The following is a 27,634-nucleotide window of genomic DNA, read 5'->3' as shown; positions in this document are numbered from 1 at the left end:
TCTAAAAATTTCCTTTGATAAAAAAATTTTCTAGTTAATAATGGAAAACTACATTAGTAGTCAGTATGAAGTTTTTGAGTTACTAATTTTAATCAAAACAAATGAAATTTTATAAGCTATCACAGATTTACATTTAAAAATTTAAATGGAGTGAAAAAGACAAAAGTGTGCTTTAATTTTATTTTATAAAATTTCCTTTATATTAGATAATATAATGAAGCAAAAATAAATACAATTAATGCAATTTTGTTACGCTGAATAGTTTATTATAATAAAAAATGTATATTCTTAATTAATTATTACCAAATTATTAAAAACCATAATCATCTTTTGAATGATAATACTTATAAATTTGATGTTTTAATTTTATTAATATAATTAAATATTTAGTGAAAGTAATAAACTACACTTAATAATAATAATACAAAATCAGTAATGTATATATAATTAAGCAATTAATTAGTTTTAATTAGCACGGAAAAATGAAATAAATACATTGTATATTCTTAGAAGATAATTACAAAGAAAAATTTCAAATATATAATTAATAAGAAATTATTAATGTAATAATAATTATTATTATTGGTTTAACAATGACCACGATCCTGTACACGTTTACGAGGTGCAGCTTTAATAATGCTATCAACCCTAAGTATCATTTCAGCAGCTTCAGCAGCAGACAAAAGTACTTGTCTTTTAACCACAAATGATTCAGTTTTTTCTAGTTCTTTCATACAACCGATCTTTCCAATATCCATATCTGTAACAACAATTAATAAATTTATATCACTGGCTGACAAGAAAAAAGCACAATTAAAGATACGACTACTGGAGATCAATTTCTTATTAATTTATAATAATGTATAAATTTCAATTCTACTAATTAAGCCACATAGTGCAGAATATTATTTTAATTTTTCATGTATGTACTTTTATGGGATCCTGTATCCTCACTCATGATTGAAATAATTCTGTTATCGAGTAATAAAAATACTAAAATAATGAAGATTGCATATGTACACAAGTGCTGCTGTCTGTTACAATTTTTATAAGGCTGTCTCCCTCAAACACTGTTTGATGGTTTATCAAACTGAAATTTTGTTCACATTTATATATGTAATATTTTTATAATATATTAATTTTATGTAATCTTTATAAATTTGTAATACAGTGCACTCGTGATTATCCAAATTCTGGTTAACCGAGCTAGTTACAGGAAGATAAAACATAAATATAAAGCAAGATAATCAAGGCGGGAAGCGACATTCATATGCTTCACATGCAATGTCTCCTCTCCAACTGAGTTCAGAAATCATCGGGTTCACCCATCAATCTTTGCATAGTCACAGTCACCTGTCAGTTTCAGAAATCTCTGCGGTTGCACTAAATGTGGTTGTGTTAGTGTGTTGAAGCCTGTACTTTTACTGAGTTCTGTGTTGCGCTATGAGTAGAAAACAAGAGTTGTAGTTTCTCTTGAAATGAAATTTAATGCAATAAAATGGTTGGACAATGGCGAGTCAATTAAAAAGGTCACTGTTGATTTGGGAGTTGGGAAAGTGACTGTTGAGGATTGGAGACATAACTGGAAAGAGATTGAAAAATTTGTAAACAAAAGTGCGAGTAGAGGCAATGAGCAGATGTCTGAAGCACTTTTTCTGTGGTTTTCGCAGCTACGAAGGATGGGCAGTCCTGTAAGTGGGTCATTGCTTCAAGCTAAAACGCTTGAGTTCCACCAGGTGTTTAAAGACAGCGAGGAAACATTCACTGCAAGTGATGTGTGGCTGGACAGATGGAAGAAGAAATATGGCATAAGGCAGCTGAATACTAGTGGGGAGAAAGTGTCAGTTGACTCATCTACAGTTGTGGAATTTCAGTCTAAAATGGAAGAAATTTCAAGGAAAGATTAACATCAGAAGAAATTTTTAACTCTGATGAGACTGGTCTTAACTTTTGAATGCTACCTTTAAAAACCTTAGAAGTAAAACCTTAAAAAACTGCTTGTGGATTTAAAGAAAATAGAGCAAGTCACTATTGCTTATTGGAAAATCTAAAAACCCAAGAGCCTTTAAAAATACAAAGTCAACTGACTGACTACCAACAATGTACCACAATCAAAGAAGTGCATGAATGGATTAGTGACTAGTACTTTAATGAATTTGTTCGTGTCACTGAAGCATTTTTAAAGAAAAGTAAGCTCCCCAGGAAAGCTATTTTATTATTGGAAAATGCGCTATCTCACCCAGATGCCAAAGAATTGTGTAGTGGTGATAGTAAAGCCCCCTAATGTGACATCACTTATATAAAATCTCTAGACCAGGGGTTAGTAGAAAAGAGAAATTACTGGCAAAGGCTATTCCAGACGTTGATCGCAAAATTAGATGAAGGAATGACTGTTAGGGAGGCCTTAAAGAAAGTCACCTTAAAAGATGTAGTATACTGGATTGGTTCAGCGTGGGATGAGATGAAAACCACTTCCATTCAAAAATCTTGGAAGAATTTATTTGGCTTAGAAGGAATCCCCCCCCCAAAAAGTGCCAGAACAGGATAATGTAAATGAACTAGTGCAACTAGCCAATGAGCTACCTGTTGAAGATCAAATCAACAGCGAAGATATTCGTGATTGGTACAATGAAGACCAACGATAAGACAATTATTGAAGAGTGCACACCACATGATATACTGTCTCTACAGTGTTGGCATAACTGCACATCATCTAACAGCACAGAGGCTGAATCAAAAATCAATCTGACTTTTTACAAAAAAAATAATCTTACGTTTCTACATGCTTACAGGTCTGTAATTGTTTATTTTACATTTTTTCTTACAATACACTAATTCTGTATGATTTTAACTAGTTTTTTCGTTATTTTTAGCCCAGCAGCATACTTAACCTCCATTTCGTTTTTCTGTATCTGAAGTGGTCTCAGTCCCAATTACCTCTGATAACTGCGAGTCTACTGTATTTCTAAATCTGAATTAATATCACAAATAGAATCTTTATTATTTACTAGATTGTCTTCCGTATCAGATAAATGTAATTTATTATTTTTGTAATTTCTATCATATTTAAGAAATCTAGTTTTAAAAGATTTATTTGTTTTTCCTATATAAATACCATACAATCATTATTTTTGTTTTGTAGATATTTTATTATGTGGTTATTAGATTTGTATGTTAGTTTGATGTTTCTTATTAAAAGTTTTAGTAATGTTTTCAATGATATTATTTAAATATAAAATACTTGATGTACATTTCTTCACTCTTTTGTGTCTTATGTATCGGTTTTGAAGATAGTTTATTTTTTTTATTGTTTAGATAGTTGTTTATAAATATTATTAATTACAGTAGTATCATATCCATTTTCAACCTCTATATTATTTTATGATGTTTATTTCATTATTTAACTTTTTTTTGTTATTATGAGAGGTTATTTTAAAGATAACCTAAAAAGTTAACGTAAAGACCATTTCATTGTAAAAAAAATTATCCTGAAAACTTTATAAATATTTTTTTCCTCTTAAACTACAAACTATTTCTCAATAAAATCGCCACATGAATTAAGACATAGTGATAAGCCAGCTTCAATATACCCTCATCATATTCTTCTGCCACCAATTCGTTTAGCCACTGATTAACCTTTCACCACCTTTCTGAAGCCTAAAAGGTCACGAACAATGCGACCAGTAATAGCTCTTGAAACATCAGGAAAAAGAAAAGCCAGGTCGGAAATCATTGAGTAATGATCTTTTCTGATTTCATCATCAACACGTTTCAAAAAGTCCTCAGTGATTATAGGGGGTCTCCCTGAACATTCTTCATCATACACATTAATTCTGTTATTTCTAAACCTTTCACACCATTTTTGGATGTTTCTTTCATTGAATACATTATCACTGTACACAGCAACCAACTAACTGCCTATGAATTTCAGCCAGCTTAACATTTTGATGGTTTAAAAAACGTATGACTCCACAAATTTCACAGTCAGTGGCAATATCGATTTTCCTATTCATTTTATAACGTAATAACTCAAATGTAATCAAAGATACTAAAACGCTACATCTTATAGACAACAATGCAGTGTGTACATTACGCATAGCCATGAACGACACAAATTCACCAAATTTAAGGAGAGAATTTCCCAGCAGTCTTTACTTTAGAGATATCCCTCGTATGTTTGTATTTGTTCTATTAATCATATCTTTATAAGTGATTTTACTATTAAAAGAATATCTTATGTATGAGATTTCTACTATCAGCAATTATGTCAGAAATATATTTACAGGAGTTTGAGAGTAAATTAGTACATGTTATTACTCATAAACATAGTTTTAATAAGGACACGATATGTAGATATTCAACATACCATTGGTGTGTTGATGGTATGTTTGATGGGTTATATATATAATGACAATACCAACAGAGTAAATATTTTTTCTATTTGCCATTTTTTCTATTTTTTCCATTCATGAATTTTTGAAATTCTTTTTCTAATAGTGATTACTTGTTTATTACTTAAAAGTTATCCTTTTAATACTTTGGAGAGTCAAGTAATAATTCAGATGTGTAATACCTTAAATTACATTACTCATAAATTTTTCTTTTCTTTTGGTGAACAACATCATAAAAAATATAGACCTATGGTGTACATCAAATGCAGTACTTAATTACAATTTCATTAACAAAATTTGGTGGAAATTTGTATACTCTATGCTATAGAGTAACATATACAACCCAGGTCAATGACCCAAATCCTATATTAGGTTTTTATTTCACTATAATCAAACATCTCGAGTTCCCCCGAGGGGAGAAGATCCCACCTCGTAGCGTGTCCGGTCGCTACACCACCCCCTCCGTTCTCCTAGCCAGTAGTGGCTTTAACGGAGGACATCTTCTCGCCCTCAAACTGATTGCGCACCACGCTTTCTGGTCAGGCCCCACAGAGATGCCCCGAGGGACATCTGCATCGGTAAAATTCACCCCGAGATAGTTTTAGTGTTTATGCCTTCAGAAAGAAGACAACGGACACCTGCAGCTACCACGTCGCCCTCAAGAACTAAGCTAGAAGCCTAACCACGGAACGAAGACCCCGCGCCTAGCACTAACTATTAATGAGCCAATTTATTGAATGTCTCAGATCCAAGCAACAACCACTATAACAAAACTTTCCCACTAAAAAGCTTAACACAGTGAAATTTAGACCTAGTTCCCTTAAAGAACCCCGCTTACTACTCGTATGAGTTTCCTAACTGACTCCGCTCCGGTCTGTCCGGGAGAGGAGAATGAACACCTACTCCCTCACAGCTCCATCGCGCAGTCCTGCGTGACATTCACCATCTATCGTAAACCGCCGTCAAAACGCCGCTGCATACCACTGAAGCGGCACCCAGAGACGCCTCGCCGACAATGTCGTTAGCTCACAAAATGCTCCCGTCGAAGTGCGACCGCACCCCCCGGGACAAGGATAACCATGCCCGTTGGCCAGTAGAAGAATCAGCCCACCTAGCTTGCCAAGAATCAAAACCTTGGTCTTCAATTTCCCGCATACGCCCGGAGGTAAGAAGGCCTGCCTTCTTTGAAATAAACCGCTGGCTACGCTCTGTAGCCGACTATAATCAAACAATTTAATCAGGAGATATTGTGAATTGATTGACAAATGGTAACTGTTTCTTTATTTTCAAGTCCCTTTTTCAAATCACCCTTGTCAGCTCTCTAGGAGGTTTTTTTTGGAATTTTAGACTTTCCTACGATTCTTAATGCTACAGAACTTTCTTGGTATCAAGATTGAAGTTTCTGTTATAGAACTTTTTCTTTAAATATTGAAATAAATAATTCTGTTCCTTTTCTTTAACAAATGTTCATTATTATTGTTAATTTATAAATATTGTAATTGCAACATTATTAAGTATCTTACTTAATCCATATGTTTCATTTCCTTGTGTATGTGCAGCACGCAACTCGCTTATTAATTGTGCAGAATCATAACCAGCATTATCAACAATAATAATAGGTAACATCTGTAATGCTCTTGCGAATGCTTCCATAGCAACAGCTTCTTTGCCGGGTGTTTGGGTAGCCTCACTCTGTACAGCACAAGCCATTAACATTTCACTACAACCTGCAAAAAGTTAGAATACATTAAACAATATTAAGAAAACTTAAAGTTAGATAATATACAGAATGATTAGTTTTAAGAGGGATTGAACCAAATCTTTTAATGTAACAAACATCAAGATGTTTTAAGTTAAACGTATATAGCTTTCATCAACTGCTGTTTTTTTTTTTTTAATAATGTAATTCCAGCTGAAGTCGTAACAAACAGTTTTACAACATCGTTCAAAGTATAATCATAAAAAGTAACAAATGTGAAAAGCAACACCAGCCACACTCAGATAGTACTACACTAAGTGACAGCAACAAAACAGTGTATCTAAACAAACTTGGTGCTCATTTCTTACATTGACACCAATCATAAAAGCATAATATCATGTTCATATCACAAACATGCATCACTATCATAAAAGTATTTTACGAAATATATTTTCTGTTAATGTAAAAATAATGCTGACCTCCTCCATAAACAACTCTTGTTTCACGTACAGTTGCTGCTAAAACACATAAAGCATCATGCAATGATCTGTCAGCTTCATCGATGATTTGCTTAGTAGCACCACGTATTACAATACTGCAAGCTTCACCCAAAGGTACACCACCAAATCTCAACAAAGTATCTTCACCAATCATTATCTGAAAGAAAAAACCCACATACAGCATTTTAATTATATATTAGTATCTTCTGCATATTTAATATTCTGCTTAATTGATATTTTTTTTAATTTACGCGTTCATATTACAAAACAGACATAATTCAAATTTTAAAAAAAATTGTTTAAGTAGGTGTATTTGAATGGATACATGTTTAAAAATGTACAAAATCTGTACATCTGAAAATCTTTAGAATCTAAAGTCATTCTTTAAATCTAAAATAAAACCATATATGAATATTACTAATTATATTGCAGTATAGGTTCTTTTCATAAATTGAAAATTTGGATTATTGAATTTGTCACAGGGTAGAAATGCCACAATATATTTGTTATTTCAGTAGTGACTAAAAATACAGGTAACTGTAATGCAATGAACTATAATACCAACAACGTCATGTTGCCAAGATCAAGCATATGTCTGCCTATTGAATGAAATAGTATCATTAGTCTACCATCAAGTCATCTTCAAACACCAGGGAATCAGGTGTTTAATAATATTTCTATTCCATTATCAGCAAAAAAGTAATGAGAAGGTACAGATCATGTTGAGTCACAGATACGCATATAATAGGGATGTTCAGAAAGTTCTCGGCCTGACACAGAAATGGAGCAAGTATGACAAAATGACTTTGATATATGTTAAGAATAAGATTTTAAGGTGGCATGCTATTAAGTTTCAGATGCTTGTATATAATTGCTCATTTATGGCAATCAAACAATATAAACAAGTTTTGATATTTTCTAAAAAAATGGATAAAATTCCACTTCAGAGGATTCTTCCTCCTTCATTTTCAACAGCAAAAAAGTTGGTTGCTGAATTTAAACACTGTTGAATATTCAAGATGATGAACACGTGGGATGCTGAAAAACCACTATGAACCAAGAACACAGTCATCATCATTCAATAAAGGCTTCGCCTTCTCGATTTAGCCACGTCACTCTCATCTCCACTTCTCTTTTCAAGTCATTATACAAACCAAGGCCCATTTCTTCTTTAACAATATTGATGATGGTTGCTCTCGGTCTACCTCTAGGTTTTTAACCCAAAACCTTGCCCTCAAATATATTCATCAAGAATAATGTTTTCCCTAACATTAAATTTCATTACTATTATTTATTTCTAATAATTCTAGATTTTTCTCTATTTTTTATCATACATCCATTTATAATTTTTAAAAAATTCGGCAATATTTCACAAATTCTTTAATCTATTTTTTTTAGTAATTTAAAAATGATCTAATAATTTATAAACATTATAATTAATACAGTACATATATTAATGATATTTATGCAGTAAAATTTGTTAGAAAATATAAAATAAAATGTTATCACTAAACAACATACCTCTTCAATAACATCACAATGACCTAATTTAACTTTATCTGGGAAATCAAAAGTAGAAACAATTTCACCACCAGTGACTAATGCAAGGCGTTCAATACCATCAAAATCAGCATGCTCAATAGCCATTACACCAGCATCAGCAAACAGTTGTTCAGGATAACTGTATATAAGTTGCCTACAAATGAACATTAAATAAAGTAATAATAGTAAAAAAAAAAAATAATTAAATTTATCAATAAATGCAATTATATGAATATCAATGAAACTAATTACTAGTAAGAAACAACAGCAATGTACCTGTTAATGAAAACATTAGCATTATGCTTAAGAATCTTTTCCACTTTATCTTTCATCTTCTCCTTTTCAGCCACTTCTAATTCAGCAATTTTAGCCACAGAATCAACAAGTACACGAGAACCAAACACCTTAATCTTATCAGTATCCATAGGTGTGTTGGCAATTAATATTTTTGCATTTTCAACACGTTTTGGCTGATGCTGACCAACTTTCTTATCCAATAAAAATCCTAAATAAAACAAAAAAGTAGAAATAAATGACCACTGTAGCATTAGCATTATCAATTATTATTTTATATTAGTAATACACAGACATCATATTTTGAAAAAATTCAAAAATTTTGTCAAAATAAATTTCAAAAACAGAGAAAATTTAATTCATATTACATGAGTATATTTAATCTAACATGATATGATATCAGAGCTACTTCATAAGGACAAAATATTATATATATCATTAAAATCATCATCATCATCAGTGTTCTACTATTAAGTAGGTCCTTACACAGCATTAACTCGCTGTTCTTTTCTATTTTCAGCTATCCTTTTTGTATGAAGATAACTTCTTTCTACCTTAATATCAAGCACTTTCCTCTTCGTTGCAAAAAGTCCCTGTCTCAGCCCCATATAATGCTATACTCCATACAAAATATTTGGCAAGTCTTTTTCTCAGATGTTTATCAAGCTACACAACAAGCAACACTTCCTATTGAAAGCTTCATTTCCCACTGTAATTCTGTTTTTATTTCCTTTGTGTATCTCACATCATCACAGACAATGCTTCCAAGATATTTAAAGAACTCCACCTGTTCAATCTCTCTCCTTCTAGGTTAACTAACATTCTTTTTTTTTCTTTATCAATCATCATAGATTTAGTTTTCTTATTACTGATTTTCATACCAAAGTCCTTACTCATTATATCGAAGTTCTCCAGCAATCCTGCAAATTTCTTGATATTTTCTGCTAGCATACTATGTCATCAACAAATCTACTCTTCCCACAAAAACATACACCCTTTCCTTTCTTGCACTTTCCTATGATCTCCTCAACGTAAATGTTAACAGGGTACAACAGATGAAAAACAACACCCCTGTCTAACACCTCTTCCAAACTTGTCTTCTTCCCTAAGTCATTTCCTACTTGATCTTTCACTTTTTGTTCAAGGTAAAGGTCTTTCCTTCCAGTCAACATCTTTATTTTTTATAATGGTCACTAGTTTATCCATTCTACTCTGTCGAAAAAATTTTCAAGAGCCTACAAAAACTATATATACATCTCTTCCTTTCACAATGTACCTTTCACCAACAGTTTTCAGTAATCCAATGTATCTCATGTATCCCTTCCCTCCTGAAAAGCAAACTGTTCTTCAGCACCAGATTTGAAAAGTCTGCTGCATATCCTTCTGTTCAAAACCCTCAGAAGCACTTTAGTTGTATGAAACAACAAACTTTAGGATTCTGAATTCCTCACACTTGATTATATAAATATTTTTTCTCAATTGGTATCATCACAGTTGATAAGAAGTCTCTTTGCCATATTAATGGTAACTGGAACTGCAAAAACAGAATAGTAATTTATAAGAAAGTTTATGAACCACAAAGTTCCATTTTACCAATCCCCTTTTCCTTTCCCACTAGTTTGTTTCCTGAATTCTTCTCTCATTACTCTGTTTTGTTTTGAAGCTTATTCTTCATAGAAATCCCTCCTTTCACAGATTTCTTTTAATTTTTTATTGATTCCCAATTTTATGTTTAAAATTTCTATTCCTTTTTTTTACACTTCTTTATCTTTACCAAAATGTATGCTTTCAGTTTTTTTATATAAATATAAAACATTTATTTATTTGAGAAATGAGAATATTTAAGATTTTGTCTTTAAAAATTCCTCAATTTATTCAAGGAAAAAAAACAACTGACATTTTTAATCCTGTAATGATTAACTTGTGGACTTTTTTTTAATCTATTTTATTAGGAACAGAATGCTGCATTAATAGCACACCAAAGTGTTTTTTCAATGTAATTCTATAAATATATATAAATTGTTAATAAAACTGTAAAAAATTACCATCATCCAAAAATGAATCTTCTAAAGTTCCACCTTTTTTACATATAATTTGAATAGCTGAAAGATTACCGGATCCTTTAAGGCGAAGAACAGCATCACAGCATCTACTGCTAATTTTGAAAAATGTTCTTTATACTGTGATAAAATTTTTGAACTTAATGTCGTACGAGCAATATTAAGTAAATCTTCACGGAAAGTTGCTTCATCACCACTAGAAAAAAATGAACTTATTTAAAATATATTTTTATGTATAAAAAAATCATATTATTGAAATTATTAACATCTTACTTTAGCTCATTTAGATACAATTTTTTTCTGTTAATGGTGACCCTTATGCCACAATTTTTTTTCATCAGTATCACCATGAGGCACCAATAGTCAATATTTCATTGATAAAAATATATCCAAGGAGTAAATTCTGAACTGGAAATACTTTTCTCATTATAAAGTAAATTTCTTAAATATATAAGGGAAAACTGTAAAAGTACATTAAACAAATAACTACTTATAAAATAAAATATTTTCTAATAGGAAAATTATATGAAAGCAAGCTTTAAATTTTACTTCCATAACAAAGAAACTTGCATTACACTAAACCTTAATAATAATCAATTTAGAAAGTTACATAATTCAATCAACATAAACAGTATTATGAAAAAACCATTTGTACAAAGAGAATGCAGCATATATGAAGTTAAATTTGATATCAACTAAAGGAAAAATAATTTAGACAACACTTTTTACTTCCTAATACGTTTAGCATATGACCTGTTGTAACAGTTTTTAAATTAAGTGAACCTTAACCTTTATTGACCTGTGTAATTAATTCCTTTTGTGATTCTGATGTAAATTTTGACTATGTTAACTAAGGACTAAGGATAATATTTTTACATCTCAATAATTCAAAGATCCTTTTTTATTAAAAAATAAATTTTAATACCAATATTGTTATTTTTTTAAGGTATTTTTTAACAATTGTTTCTTCGGTCATCATTACTTATAAAATTTATTGCTCATTTCCTAATAATACAACAAATATGACTCGCAGTTCAAAATATTTTGAAAATTCAACAAAACTGGTGAAAAAACTAAGAGTAAATCAACAATTCATATTCTCACATTCTAGTCAGTCTTAGCTCATGTTCATTAGCAGTCTCTTAACTTAATTTATCTGAATTTCTTATTTCTATCAAAATGTAGTGAAATAATGCTTGATATTCCTAGATTCCAGAGAGCCCTACTTGAACTTGATACAAGTCTCTTCATATCAGTTCTCAGTACTCCTTTTCTTATCGTCACAAAACTTTTGTGACACTAAGAACACAGTTTTGTCACACAGTTTTTACACGTCTAACCAAATTTTATATAAAAACAAAATTAAATATGCAAACTATGCAATAAACTTTAAAGATGTAAAAAAATTCTACCAAAATACTTTATCACTCTAAATTTTGACTCCTAAATTAAGGGAGCAATGCAATGTTGGTATTGTTTGTTTTTAATTGAGAGCTGACATCAATAAGTCAAAATTTAGGTAATTAAAAAACTATTATTTTTTTCATTTCGATGCATGTAATCTATTTTACTTTTTAAGAAGAATTATTTACATCCTATTACGTTTTTTAAATTCTATCCAGCATGAGTAACAGCTAAAAATATAGGTTTCATTACGAGGGATTTGGCCCACTGATTATTGTTTCAAATTAAGAAGAAATAGACTGCTATGATTTCATCATATAGAATCACTGACTAGTTAAAATACTGAAAGTTCATTAAAACAATTTACATCACTCATGCTTATTCCTGTATAAGCAATAAAACATTATAAAATTGAAGTAATAAACAAATTAAACAAAATCACTGAAGCAGAAACTCCTTTGTAATAGTTTAATAAGGAACTAAAATATAAAATACATCTTTTGAAATTATTATTTACAAATGTAGAAATTACTGTAAAATCAGGAAGAGGAAGATCATTGGGTGATAAATGAATTTTATTAAATGAGCAATACCTAAAAAATAGTTTATCTACTTCTGATAAATGAAACAGCAAAGTAAACAGACTTTTTTTCCATATTTAACTTTTGGGAACTGTGTGGCTAATTTTATACAGAAAAATAATGCTTTAAAATATGACACACTGTTTAACGTTGAGCCCCATGGCTGTTAAGACAGTTATATCAGGGGCTGTCGGCACCATCTAGCAGTCTATGCATAAGTAATATGGAATGCATTTTACTTATGCTAGACTTTCAGTTCAGCTGTTAAGATTTATGTGGTGTGCAAGTTAAATACTTAGTGCTATAAAATTGCTTGTGGTCCCCAGGTTTTTTCATTATTTTCGTAATGACCAATTGTGAAATTCTGGATTTGTCTCTGTCAAAAGAGACAACAATTTAATGTTAAAAACAAATTATCCGCAGACGAACTAAAATATATTTTGGAAAATGAGAGCAGTAACAGTGAATTTAGTGTTGAAAGTGAATATAAATATATAGATGACAGTGATGTCACATCATATAGTGAAAATGATGTGAAGATAAAAGAAAATCTTATTGACACTTAACCGTGCAAACTGTACACAATGAAACTGAAAATGACTTGGTAACTGAAAATGGTAACTTGGAATTAACTTGAAATTGGTAACTTGGTTGAAACTGAAAATGATTTGGTATTAAAATAGACTTGAAATTTTCAGGGTACCTTAGAACCCTGATATTACTTAGATATTTAAGTGGGCATGCACTAAGAAAGGATTGTGCAAAATTTTGATTTTAAGGGTTCAAACTGATAAAAAACTAAATTGATAAAAAAAACATGTTTTTTTTAATAACAGCGCTATATCTGTTGGTCGTAAAAGCAACATACGCTATACCAAATATTTTACGATTCCATTGCAATGTTTCTGATATTTATGTTCGCTATAGACTAAAAAACTACTGGACTGATTTACACACGAGGAAGAAGGGAGAAAGGGAAAAATCAAAAAATGTATAAAGGAAGAGGGTAAAAAGGGAAGAAGGAAAAAATTGAAAAAAGGGGAAAATGAGGAAAAGGAAAAAAGAAGAGGAAGGATGAAAGGGAAATGGGTGGAAAGGAAGGAGAAAGGGAAGTAAGCGGGAGAAGGAAAGGGAAACAAGAGAAAATGGAAAGGGAGAGCAAAGCAAGGCATGACCCTCTGATTTGTGACAGCAAGCGCAAGTAACCATAGAGCACGTGTGAAGTCGTGATGGGGATGCTAGATTTGGGCTTGTAATAGATTTTTTGTTGAACTATTTTATATTATTTTGTTGAACTATTTTATTTTATATTGAACTATTTTAATTCATTCATAAAATGTATTGGTCTAACAAATATTGTTCAATTCTCTTATCTTCCTTTTTTTGTTTTCCTTTATTTATGTTTTGGGCAACAATTCATTGTTTATCGTATAATCCTTCAGTATTTTTCCTTAAAAATTTTTATTTACAGTTTTATCAGGATTTAATAAAAATCTGAATATGATATGTTGAATAAATATTTTTTTATTTATAAAAAAATAAGTTTGCTATTATTAAAAAAGCATTGCGAGTGAAGCTACATCTATATTGTAGGCAAAGTCACAATGGGGTATGCTAGCAATATTCATAATAAAGTAAATTACATTACACATAAACTAACATCGATTACTTCAAAACCATTAAATCCAGTCAGCACCAAATGGTGTGTGTGGCCCTATGGAACAGGCATTCTCATTCAGGAGGCCAATGGCACTGAACACACTTATGGCTTTATGTATGATACAATGTACAAATGTTAATAAACCACCTCCTGTTTTATCCAAATTATTACTATTAAAAAAATTTAAAATCTGGTTTGTCAGATCAAGTGGCACTCAACATGTTAAGCTTTACATCTCATCCTATAACAGAGTTATCTAGATAAATTTAAACCTAACAACAATTTTCATGTCTAAAGAAAAGTTGGTAAAATATCACTGTTACGCACGCACAATTCAATAACCATGGGTTTTGAGTTTAAAATAACACTGGTATACACATATTAAATTTTTACAGCAATTCTAAAAAAAAAAAGGTGGCAAAGTATTGCATGACTTTTCTGGCTACGTCGGTCAAGCCATGATCACCCAAATAAAATTTAAGCATGACAAAATTCCCAAATTTTGAATAAAAAATTGTTGAATTTAGGAGTTCCTTACTCTGTGGGGAAAACTCAGGAAAAATTTATTTATAAAGACATGATTCCTAACAAAAAAAAATTAATTAAAAAGAATTGATTAAAATTATTGAGAAAAAAGTATAACTTTTATGAAAGTAAAAAAAATATTTTATGAAAGAAAAATTACTTCTACTAATTTTGGGTCCAAAATATAATGTAGGTGCCAATGTTACTTTAAGTGATGAAGAAAAATATGCAAAATCTTTTTAATAATAAAAATACATTAAAAGGGGCCAAACAACAAAAAACAAATATATATTTTTTTAGACATGAAGAAGAAAATAAAAAAAAAACATAAATTTTCTATAAATATTCATATAGGTTAAAGTTAACAAATTTGCTTAAGTAGAGTTTATTCTCTACATCTAGCATCTGCTTCAATAAAGGCTAAACTAAGAAAAACAAAATTTTTTAAAACATTTTTCTGCCTTTTTGGTTTTGGTTCTATAATTTAAGAAACTTGTAGACATTTCTCGATAATTTTACAGAAGAGAATAAACATTTTAAAAAAATTTTGAAAAATATTTAAACTGAAGAGGGATAGAGTAAAAGATCAACAACTAAAAATTCTTAAAATATTTCAAATTTAAGAGGTGAGGATTGACTTTTTTGAAAAAATCCTTTTTGGATAATAAAAGTTTCTCTAAAATGTCTGAAAAGAGCAAAATTGGTTTTTTTCACAATATCCTCCACCCACTAATGAAATTTGAAAAAATTAATATGATCAATATCCCATATACAGAAATATTTGAGCTAAATTTGAAGAAAATCGGTTGGGTCAATCCTGAGATATAAAATTTGACCTTATACAACATACATATACATGGTGTATATGTATTTGGTCTAAATGAACTAGCTGGACCACAAAATGTAGACATTTGCCAAAAAACCAGGTACCCCAAGAAAGGAGTATTATTCACCAGGGAAGTAATATTTTGAAGTATGTCATACTAATTTAAACATTTGTAGAAGACAATTCACCGCATTTGTAATAAATTAATTTCATCCCTAATAATTTCATATATGCATCTTAATAAAAAAATAATTATATGATAAAATGGACTGTATCGAATTGCATCACAGAGAGGCTCTTTTAAAGTATAGTTTTTTTTTCAATAGATATTGTTTACTGTGAATTATTACTAGTATACTGTATTGACTTTCTGATTTATCGGGTGTTTTGTTTTTTGTACTATTGTATTTTTATGAGTACATCTTTTATTAATTTTATTTTTTTGAAGTTATTCTTCTTTTGGCGCGTTAGAAGAAACTGATCCGTGTATTTTCAGCAAGTTGTGCGTGCCGATGTAACACACCATGAAGATTGCACAAGCCCAAGTGGATCAGTTTCCATGCACATGCATGTAGTGTCTAATTCAGTCAGTTGTTCAATGCAATTAAGTGATTAGCAAGTGTTGTAAACCTAACAGATACCGAGTTGTAATAAACATATATTTAAAACACGGTTTTCTGAAGACGGATATTTTAAACTGTGAATACTGTTGTTCATATTCATAAAACTTTATTCATATTGCAGCTTTATTCATATATATATATATATATATATGCTGCAATATGAATATAATTTTTTTGTGAAAATTGTATTATCAAGCTCTGAGGTTATATTTATGTAAGTATTATTTTTATGAGCCAAATTATATTTTTTAATGACAGAAAATAATAGCACACATCAGATAAATTCTTGATTTTGCATAAATAATTTTAAATTTACCAAAAACAAAATTTTTGAAAAAAATACACTACTATAAAATAAAACTACATGTATCATATTTTTCATATCATAAGCCACTGATAAACCTTGTTCCTAATCAATCGTCATCCGAAGAATTAATGGAACTAAACTAATCAAAATAAATTTGATGAGCTTTGTTTTATATGACAACGAATACTTCAATAATTTTTAAACTGTATAAAATAAATATTATTTAATTTAATTTAAGTGTTATTTATTCAAACTTTTATTCATGGTATATAATGTCTTCTATCGATCGTTTGACTCTCTTCAAATTTGTTTGAATGTATAAAAAATTTTTTTTATTCATGCCAAAGAAATATAACTTCTTACGTGCATCTATAAGTACACACAATCTTTTTTTTTAACTTTAATTTTATTATATAACAGTATATTCTTAACGTAAATTTTTGTAACTCGTACCAGCGCTCAGTTTTTACTTTGCAGGTATTATTTCTTGTATTCTAATATTATGTGTGTTTCTATGTATTTAAAAAGAGGAAATAAAATTGAATTGAATTTAAGTAAAAGGAAGTGATTTGGGTTCTAAACCTAGAAGAAACAATATGCCTGGTTGTAATTATGCTATCTGTAAATGAAATAAATAAATGATTTTAATAATTGTACCAACTAAAAAATACTTAGTAATATACTAGAACCTGTCTTTATAAAGGTAAAATCTACCTACATAAACATATAAACAAACATCACTTACCTGTGATCTAATGAAGCATTCATCAAGGCATTTCGGGCAACTTCAGTAGCACGTCTCCAACCAGCAATTATGGTCTGTGGATGAATTTTTTGATCAATAAGTTTTTCGGCTTCTCGAAGAAGTTCAGCAGCTATTCAAGGGAAAAAACATATTACAGAAAAATACTCCACACACACAATTTTGTTCAATGTGAGCACAACTTTTGTTACACAGCATACATCCATTCAACACAAGAGTTCATCTTGTTTTTCAACAGCAAGTCTGGAATTAACAAATGCACAAATGTTTCATTCCTAGCCTCAAAATGGGTAGATCAGTACATACACAAGATCCTTTATAAAACACCAAAGGAAAAAATCACAGAGTCAAATTGGATGACCTTGGAGACCGCCGCAAACTCTGTCATCATATCCATGCCAAGCAATCCAGCAGCAAGGAAAACATCATTCAACCAATCCCATGCACGGTTATCCCAGTGAGGATGCGTACAATCATGTTGCAAATGAAATTCTCTGATCCATCTTATAACCGAGGAAAGAGCTATATATACAGAATTTCCAAATAAGCAATTTCTATTACTCTTGCTTCAGCAAAAAAGAAAAGCCCATAAATTTGCATTGGAACATTGAACCTAAAACAATTAATTTTAGAAAATCCCTTGAATATTGTAAGAGTTCACATGGATTTTCTGACCCCCAGATATTGACATTATACGAGTTAACTTTTTCACTAAGATGAAATACTGATTCATTACTATACACAATATGATCAAGAAAGTCTTAATTTCATGCTGCAACACTTTTATTGTGAAGATAGCATGCACAGCATAGATGGTGGGCTTCAAAGCCTTTAATAACTGTAAACTGTCCAGGATGTAAGTTGAACTGTAACTGCAGGTTTAAATTTCACAACCCTGTAAAATACAAACGGCTTTCTGTTCAGGAGTCACATCTTTGCTAGTGGGACAGTCAAGTGTAAAAATAGGGAATCAATCTATGGCCATGCATATAACTAAAACTGTCTCTTTTGGTTTGATTCAAGCCTTAAATTAACACTTCATCCGAATGTATAACAATTTAAACCCTGATACTCCTTTTTAGTACACCCAATAAACAGTTACAGAAAATCCCATTATTGTGATAAACCTCATTAAGTATAATGATATTCTGTAAAAACAACAAACTCCTTTAAAACAATGTAATTAATCGGACCCATATTATGTATTTATTTCACTAAAATGAATTTCAAGCCATGTAAAGTGAAATAGTTGACATGAGGATTAAGTAAATGAAATTATCTTTTATTCACATCGGCACTTTGTGTTTTAAAATTTGTAAGTATGATTGGTACCTAAATACCATTAAAGTATAATAAATATGTACCACAAATAAGACAGAATATCAGTGAATCTTAGAGCAAAATATGTACTCAACCTCTTCTGTGACTTCAAACATAGAAGTTACAGAAGTTGATTGAATTTTTATGCAGGTAATCAACCACCACGTTTCCTTTCGATTGAGAGTAATTTTAAATATAATTTTTTTACATTAATCTTGGTTTTAATTACATGAAAATGATACTATAAAATTCTGTCCAGCTCTCTTAACAGCTAGCGTTTTGTTTATGTTAAGTGGACTGTAAATAAAACAAATACCGATTTGAATTAAAAATTGATATACTGATATATTAACATGTTCATTATTTTATTTAATTTGTATTACATTGTTGAAAAAAAAATACATAATTTAATGCATATACATGTCTACTGTATGATGTGTAAATTTTGACCGAACGATATGAGTCTTCAAATGATAGATTGAGACTTGCTAGACAAGATGAGACTGGACAAGGAGAGACTGGCAGATTCTAGTATTGAGCTGGCTTATATAGTGTAGATGGGGCAGAGTTAATTGCCAGCAGCTGTGTCTCAACATTTTGCCCGCCATAAGTTAACACATCTTACGATACTGTAATAAGATTGAATCCAACAAGCTTGGCGACTAGGCCATATCGTATGGTTGCATGTTACGCACTAATAATTAATAAACAATAAACACATATTTAATAAAATACAAACAAATTATGTTGAAAAGAAGGAAAAACTAATATTTAACATCACATTGTGCCAGACAGCAGTGCTGTCTGAACAAGTAGTGTGAACTGTACTCAACCATGAATACACAAATATCAAAAATTATAAAAGAAATTCAAATTAAAAAATTGCAATTTTATAACACCAAATCAAAATTATATATCCAAGGCCATCTGTAAAATAGTAGTGGGATACCAACTGGTCAAAACTTGGCAATAAAACATGACAGGGACATGAAGTTTAAGTTAAAAGGAGGAGAAACTATCTCAGTTTTCAATATGGAAATAAGTTTTGGTACCAGCACACAATGTTGTGTTACAAGGTCAATGGCCACGAACTATGCTTTACCAGATATAAAATTCAGGTTTATATAAATTTATCCACAGGATAAAATTAAACTATTTTTAAAATATGCAAAATTGAACCTCAAAATGTCATTATAGAACATCAACATGATAGCAGAAAGTTAATGTGTGATGCGCAGTTGAATGAATGAGACACTGTTCATTTTGTTTTTGTTAAAAACTATAACAGAAAGCAAGAAACTTTCTGGATATCTCAGAAGGGTATGCAGTGCTCTAAATGCCAGAGAATTTCATTCTCCAGTTAGATGAAGCTCCTCCACATTTTGTCACATTCATGTGGAATTATCTTAAACATTTCCTCAGCAAAGTCTCTAGATCTTATCCCTTTGAATTTCTATTTATGGAGTTATGCAAAACAAGAGCGGTTCTTTATTCCAATAAAAAAAGTGCACCATTTAAAAGAAGGAATCACCAGAGCTATTTTAATGTCAACCAGTTCTCTGCCTTGTATACCAAGAAGTTGAAAATCATCTTGATGTCTGCAAGGCAACTACTGGAGTTCATATGCAGATCTAATAAACAGATAAGGTTCTTGGAGAGTTTAACATATTTTGACATATACTTCATGTTTCTCTCATAATTTGTTGCAATACTACCACTGTTTGAAACTCCGTCATTATTTGACTCACATGCTATGATCAAAATATTCTAATTAAATTATTATTATAAGTAATATTACAAAATTTTTTTTAAAAGTTGCTTAATACTTTTTAGTCATACTTTAATCAAATTATCATACATTGCATTAATCAGTAGGTTAATTTGGATTTCAAAACATAACATCAATTTTGCAGATTTTGCAACTTTACACCCACACTGTTAATTTACTCCGGTAAAGGGTGATTGCAAAAGTAATGGTGGAATATTGTTTTGTCACCACCTGACCTTAGTATTAGTAATTGTGCTAAACTTCATCAATCGGCAATGTCAGAAGTATATTAAATTAAGAATGCAAGATTTGAGGACAAACATGAAAAAAAGCCATTATGAGTTAAAGAAAAGCAACATTTTTGGTAACATATTAATATAATATATGATATCTCATTTCAGAATATTATGTTAGTACCAATGATGTCATACCATCCTAACATTAAGAACTAAATCTGTAACAGAATAAATTAACTCAGTTTATCTACACGAGTAATTTTCAATAAACATAAGCCAATTTTGGAATATAATATTATAGGCTAAGAAATGTTAGTATTAATGGTTGAAGAATCTGAGGTATATGAAAAAGAAAATTATTAATAAAATGTTCTTAACTATACAATTTGTTTAATCATTTATTATTTAGCCTATCGTTTAACAATATTCAATGGAAAATGTTAGTTTGAACACCACTGTTGAGAACTGTAAACAGAATTTTTTTGAATGTTTAATAAAAAAGTATTTGACACTTTCAGATACTAGAATACAATATAACACACTAAATGTTTTAAATAAAATTTTCATCATTCCACACATTTGATACAGCTAAAATCCTGCAAATGTTAAAAAATTATAAAATGGTGTAGATGAATAAGGCAAAATTCTGAAAAAAATAATGCACACATAAATGGAATAATCTAAATTTCATAGCAATTTATATGACACTTGTAAATTACCTGCAAGTAGCAAAAAATTCAGACTAAAATGAGTTATTAGAAATGAAAAAAGGAATTCCGATTAAAAAAAATCCAAGGTGGACAACAAACATTACACAATTACCAAAACATGATTTATGAAAGCTAATGTAGGTTGTCTTAATTCCATTACATTTTTCTACTAACTGCTTTTGATAAAGTAATAAATTCTGAAAATGTAATTTTTTACAACAGATCATTAAATTAGAGTAATACTTTTTAATAAATGGGTTCTTATTGGTTATCTGCCTGCCATGTACTTATGGGTTAGGTTGCATAACGTACTGAAAACTGGTTCCAAAATTCCAGATTACCTTTCTTAAGTGAAGTATATTTTATTTATTTGTGGGAGCAAGAAACATCATTGATTACATGATGTAAATGGGAACTGGATATGTCAGATGAAATGACCGCTGACTAGATTAACTATTTACGTGAAATATGCATGGATGTTCTCTTACAAAAGGATGATCGAAAGATTGGTATTGTTGGAAAACCATTGAATTGGACGAAATCATGTTTAAAAGGCGCAAAAATAATGCTAGGCGAATTTTGTCATAACAATGGATTTATGGCGGTACATGTAAAGAAACCAAGGAATGCTTTCTTGTTTGCGTTCCCGATTGTTCATTTTCAATGTTGATGAAAGAAATTAAAAGTATGTGATGGAAGGATCAACATTGTACACAGACTTGTGAAGGGCATATATAACATATAAAATCGAAGATGCAGAATTCAAGCACTTACAAGTGAACAGCTGTCTTAACTTCATCGATCTAACTACACGCGGGGCTCCATAAAATAGCAGAACAAGCAGCACAGAGGCACAGACCACCATTATATCTGGAGTCATACTTAGCGGAGTTCATGTGGAGCAAAGTGTTCATGAAAACGATGCATTTGACGTTATAATTGAGGGGATTAAGAGCATTGGCCACCTGCAAAAAACTTGTGAGGTAAGTTGCAATGAATTGTAGTAGACTAGCAAGTGGTTTGGTTAAAACATTCACTTAAACGATTGTACGTGGCAGGCAGATAACCAGTAAGTACCAATAAATGTCATTTTTAACAGATATTAGAAAACAATTTTCTTTAATTAAAATCAAAAAATTCACTGCAAGTTAATTTTTTTTAATTAATAGTTTCCAAGCTCAACGAACTTTTCTTGAAAATAAATTAATAAACATTAAAAAAAAAATCATGAAATATTAAATGAATTAAGCAAATAAATTAATAAAAATTTACAAACCCAACGCAGTAACATAAGTTGTTCCATCACCAACTTCATCATCCCGAACTCTAGAAATATCAACTAAAACCTTAGCTGCAGGATTATCCACTCCAATATTTTTTTAAAATGGTTGCTCCATCATTTGTAACTTCAACCTGACCTTCATTGCGTCCTGATGAAACTAGTATTTTATCCATTCCTTTAGGCCCTAGAGTGCTTTTAACTAAATCACCAACAGCAATTGCTCCAATAAATGAAGACATCCGAGCTGTTTCAGCTTTCTCCTCAGCTGCTTCATTTTTTAATATTCTTACAGGATTTAATGACACCTAAAAAATAAATAAAATCAGATACCTGAAATAATAATAAAGACTTATACACTGAAAACTAAATGAAACTTAATCATTCTATATACTCAAAATACAGAGTAGGCATTTACAACCATCAAATACAAAAAACAGAATCTGCTACCATACCTGGGAATGACATAAAAGATCATTCAAGACTATAATCAATCTTCTGTGACAGCGTAAATGTGCAATTTATACTGCTAAGGAGGATATTAGATACAGATATTATATATATATATATATATATAAAATGAAAATAGCGTCATTATATTTCACACGTATTTATATCATTTCTTAAAACTGATTATAAATGAGTGTCATAACAATGACAACGGATTAGCCAATTAATATTCTCTTTACTTTAACAAAATCTCAAATTTTAGAACCACCCCGAATCATAAAAAAAACGTCCTGCAGGTACATTAACTTCAAAATAAAACCGAATGAAGAAATGAACCATTTAGTCATGAAAAAAATTTATAAAAAACCATACTACTCACTCAATAATTAACTACCTTTGATTTTTACAACTGAACCGACTATACATTCACAAAGGAAAAACAAACTAATGTTTTAAAACAAAACATGTGTACTATTACAAATTTCTAAGTTTAGTTTACAGTTACAAGCATGTGAACCATCCGGTTTATCATGTTCGTCGTAAGTGCATTAAATAAGTAATTATAATGATTAAAAGATGCATATAATTTTATTTAAAAAGGATGAATATAAAATGATTCAACTTAAGCTTACCATTCTGAAATTATTTATACAATAAACGATGTAACGATTTCAATATAACCTCACAGCTCGAGAAACTCAACTCTGGTGAACGGAAAGCAGGTTATCCACCCACATAAAGCAATGACAAATACTATGCCGCTGCTATGGAAAAAAAGATAAAGTTATAAATTACTACTTCTTAAAAATATTAATTTAAAAAAAAATATATAACAAAAGTAGTTAAGGTATTTTATTCTTACAAATCATTGTAAAAAAAGAATATTTACTTTGGGAAGTTATTAGTAAAGTAATTTATTATAATGCCAAAAATCACATTGTTAATCTATAATTACGTCTGAAGAAATGATATAAAATATCTATGACCATATGAATTTTGTTAGTTTCAATGAACGTATTTTTTAATATATTTTTAATTTTCTAAAAATAAAATGCTCCATAAATAAAACTAAAAATGTTGCACAGCCAAACTTAATTTATATCATTCGTTTTTATAGATGTCGACATTGCTTATGTTGATTAGAAAAGAAACATATCGGATAACCGTTGACATACTCTACGTACTTCATGTACTTAGGTATAAGCATAGTTTCCTCTAGGTTGCGCGGGTGCGCGACCGCGCAATATTTTTCAGAAAAACCTGTAAGAAAACTAGTTTTCCTAAACTACAAGAAATTCTTTTTTAATATTTATCTGATTATAGAATAGTGATTTTAACCTTTACAATAGATTGTCTCCAATGAGATTTTCAAGGGCATTATGTTATCTATAAAAAAAATGTGACAGTAATAGTTTTCGTAATTACACCAGAGTTTGCATATTTATTAACATTATGACACGTATATCATCTGATTCATACAAACAAGGCCACTTTAACAAAAAGCCAGTTTGTCAGTTGGGTTTGTCACTTGTAAGTAAAATGTTATTAAACGTATTAATTGGTTAATTTAATCTATTAATTGATCTTATTATATTTTTTGCAAAACCAAACTTACCAATCTTTTAAATAATATAAAGTTTGTTTGATTTTATAAGCATTCAAAGTAAAAATAAATCAAATGGACAACCAACTTAGTAAAGTGTCAACAAATAATGTCCAAAAAAGTAGATTACTAATTCTTTCTTTTGATTAAGAATATTTATTTTAATTTTTTTATATGGGATCTTTACTGTGTTCATTATTGGCACAGCCAATGTAATGTAATGAACACCATTACTGTTAGAGAAAGCATCTATTAGTGACATTTATTCCTTTGATGATTTATGTATGTATCACAAGAAGAATTGTAATGTAAAACAAAAAATTTATATATTTTTTTTACTGATGTATTTTCACAAAAACTAGTAATTTACAGTTTAACAATAGATTTAAATATTACTGAGAAATTATTTTCCAATCACAATATCATAATAATAAAGGCAAACAAATTTCAAACCTTATTATTCAATATAACCTTTCTTTAAATAATGTTTTCAAACACTATCCAAGAACTTCCCTCCTGGTTATAAGCCCGTATTTGAAACCAAATATTAACACATAGCAGTTAACAAGCCCTAACTTTGTTTTAAAATCTTTGCTGCCGAAAGTAATCATTCAAGAGTAACTGCCAAACTCTTACAGAATGCATTTCAAGCATTAAATGGGGATTGGTTTGCACAGAATAACTCTGGCAAATATGGAAAAATTTAGAGAGCTAGGTTGGAGACTTTCCTCCGACTAAGTCTGAGAATTTTTTATTTGTGTAGACATATAGCAATACAATGCTGATTTGTATCTCTAGAGAAAGGCTTGATACCTGAGGTCAACCTTCAATCTCTTTGAAAGTAGACTAAAGTGAAAGTTGAAAAAGAGGTAGTTAGTCAACCTTTCAACACAATTTCCTCCAGCAACAAATACAGTATATTCAAGTATTGATAATCAATCACTTACATCTTAATAGCCTTACCAAGTTGTTTATGTCAGTTCGTCCACTGACAGTTCTTTCTTACAAGGTCTTTCTTGACTTCGTGGAGTTAAAAGTTCATTAACTCCTTCAAAAATTTGGAATTATTCAAAATATGTGAGAATGTTGATATTTCTTCTCAAGAACTAAGAGAAAACTCACTATCTTCATTTCTTTTTTTTAACACGCTGCTGTTGTGGTATCTTGGTGTATCAAATTATCAGGTACTACACAGTCAGTACACCTACTTACTGCACTTAAGATTATTGTAGGACATCCTGGCACACAGGTGCCGAGAATGACAAAGCTAGTCTAATACAGTTTCCTTCAGCTATAATCAGTTTAAAATGATATGTGCTGAGTATATTCAGCTAATTGAGATATCTGTACATCTGTAAGCCATAACGGCGTTTGTTTGGACTTTTCATTCAGAAGGCACTTTCTTATTACAAAATACAATAATAACAAGACAAATAGCTCAAACTACCTCTATTTACTTCTAATCTATTATAATTAATTTTCTTCTTTAACTTCTATATATTATAATAAATAAATACACTTAAGTGTGTTTTACATAGTGGAAAAAAATTGTAATATTTTTATTAAAATAATACAACAATGAAAATTTGGAAGCAAACTAGTAAATATTAAAGTTGTAAACGCATAAAAATTGTAAAATTATAACATATCATCATAACGTTTATTTGTCCCTTTTATTACATTCATTCCATATTTGCAGACACAGTTAACTCCTCCTTTTTTCTGCATTTTTTAATAAAATCTAAAAGTAGGCCTTATTACAATAAATTGGTCGGTAAAATGTAACAAAGTTTTGGAGAAATTTCTGACCAAAAAAATTGTGTTTGGGGAAAATTTCAGGGGTCTGAACATTTTCTGCTCCCCTGCTTAACAGTTAACCACTTTGTTAATTCAGACACCGGGGCTCAAATGCAAGTGATAGAAAGAATATGGCATGAAGTTCATGTAAATGTATCTAACCAAAAGCACCATTTATTTATTTAGCGATCTGATCAAATTCATGTTCCATAGACTCAATCTGAACTACAGATTGCAAATCCATGTTCTGTTTAAAACAATTGGCAGCTCAGTTCTGACCAACAGTAGCAGACAAACAAAAGCCTCCAACAGACAGATAATTCAGAATCTTCTGAGAATACTTTTAAGATTAATTATATTTTTGAGTTTCTGACTTAAAACAAACATTCTTTTGTTCTTCATACTAAGTTTAAATTAATATACCTTAATAACAAAGAGTTTAGAGGCAGGAGGGAAACTGTAAACATTTACCTCAATCTAATGATAACATATTAAAATAAATTAATAATTGGTAGTTTGCATTCAAGAAGACATATGCTTACATTTCACAAACCAATGCCTCTCTTTGAAATTATACTAGTGGAAAACCATAACTCATCCACCAAACATTCCTGTCCTTTCTTTCCCCCTCTGAGTTTCACTATTTGGTTTGTTAAAATAAGAACATTTCAGAGGAATATGTTCGCTGGCAATATAGTGAAAGAAACATTACAATATTATTAAAGTAAAAAAAACTTCTACACAGAGGAATCATTAAAATGATTTATGCCCAGGGAAGTAAAAAAAGCACGCAGATTTTTATTTTTACCTGAACTGTAATAAATATATCAATATATATATACCAAAAAATTTATCTGATACATTATAAATGCTATAAATTTAAAATAGACTTTTTGAGAAAGATATTACTTTTACACAAATATATTTATTACTTACAATGTTGCTCAAAAAAATGTGTAATAATATAAAACAACACAGCCAACAATGACTCCAAATATAAAGCTGGTCAGCCGATGCCGAAGGAGTAAAATAGAAATACCATGACGATTTCTTCGTCGAGACATTTTGAAAATCTAAAACAAAGCAGAAAAAGGAAAAATTTGCATACCTTCTGTCAAGTAATACTAATTTTACTTGTTAGAAAGTTGTAAAACTATTCACCCTGTCGCCAAGTACAAGTGAAAGGTTACAGGATTATTGCTTGCTTAATCCTGTAAGCAATCCAATTCCACTTAAAGTAACTTTTTAGATAAACCCTTTTAAAAATTGTAATAGTTTTACTACCATATATTCCAA

At 30.1% G+C, this 27,634-nt stretch overlaps 1 pseudogene; it reads right to left on the bottom strand.

Annotated features, from left to right (window-relative positions):
- Nucleotides 1-239: 239 nt before the first annotated feature.
- Nucleotides 240-27,391, bottom strand: LOC142325525 (T-complex protein 1 subunit beta-like; annotated as a pseudogene).
- Between the last annotated feature and the right edge of the window lie 243 nt (nucleotides 27,392-27,634).

Source organism: Lycorma delicatula, chromosome 5, assembly GCF_047948215.1.
Source record: "Lycorma delicatula isolate Av1 chromosome 5, ASM4794821v1, whole genome shotgun sequence".
In the NCBI taxonomy this organism is placed as follows: Eukaryota; Metazoa; Arthropoda; class Insecta; order Hemiptera; family Fulgoridae; genus Lycorma; species Lycorma delicatula.
The sequence above is the reverse complement of the archived record's forward strand: the minus strand, read 5'-3'. Positions and strand labels throughout refer to the sequence as shown.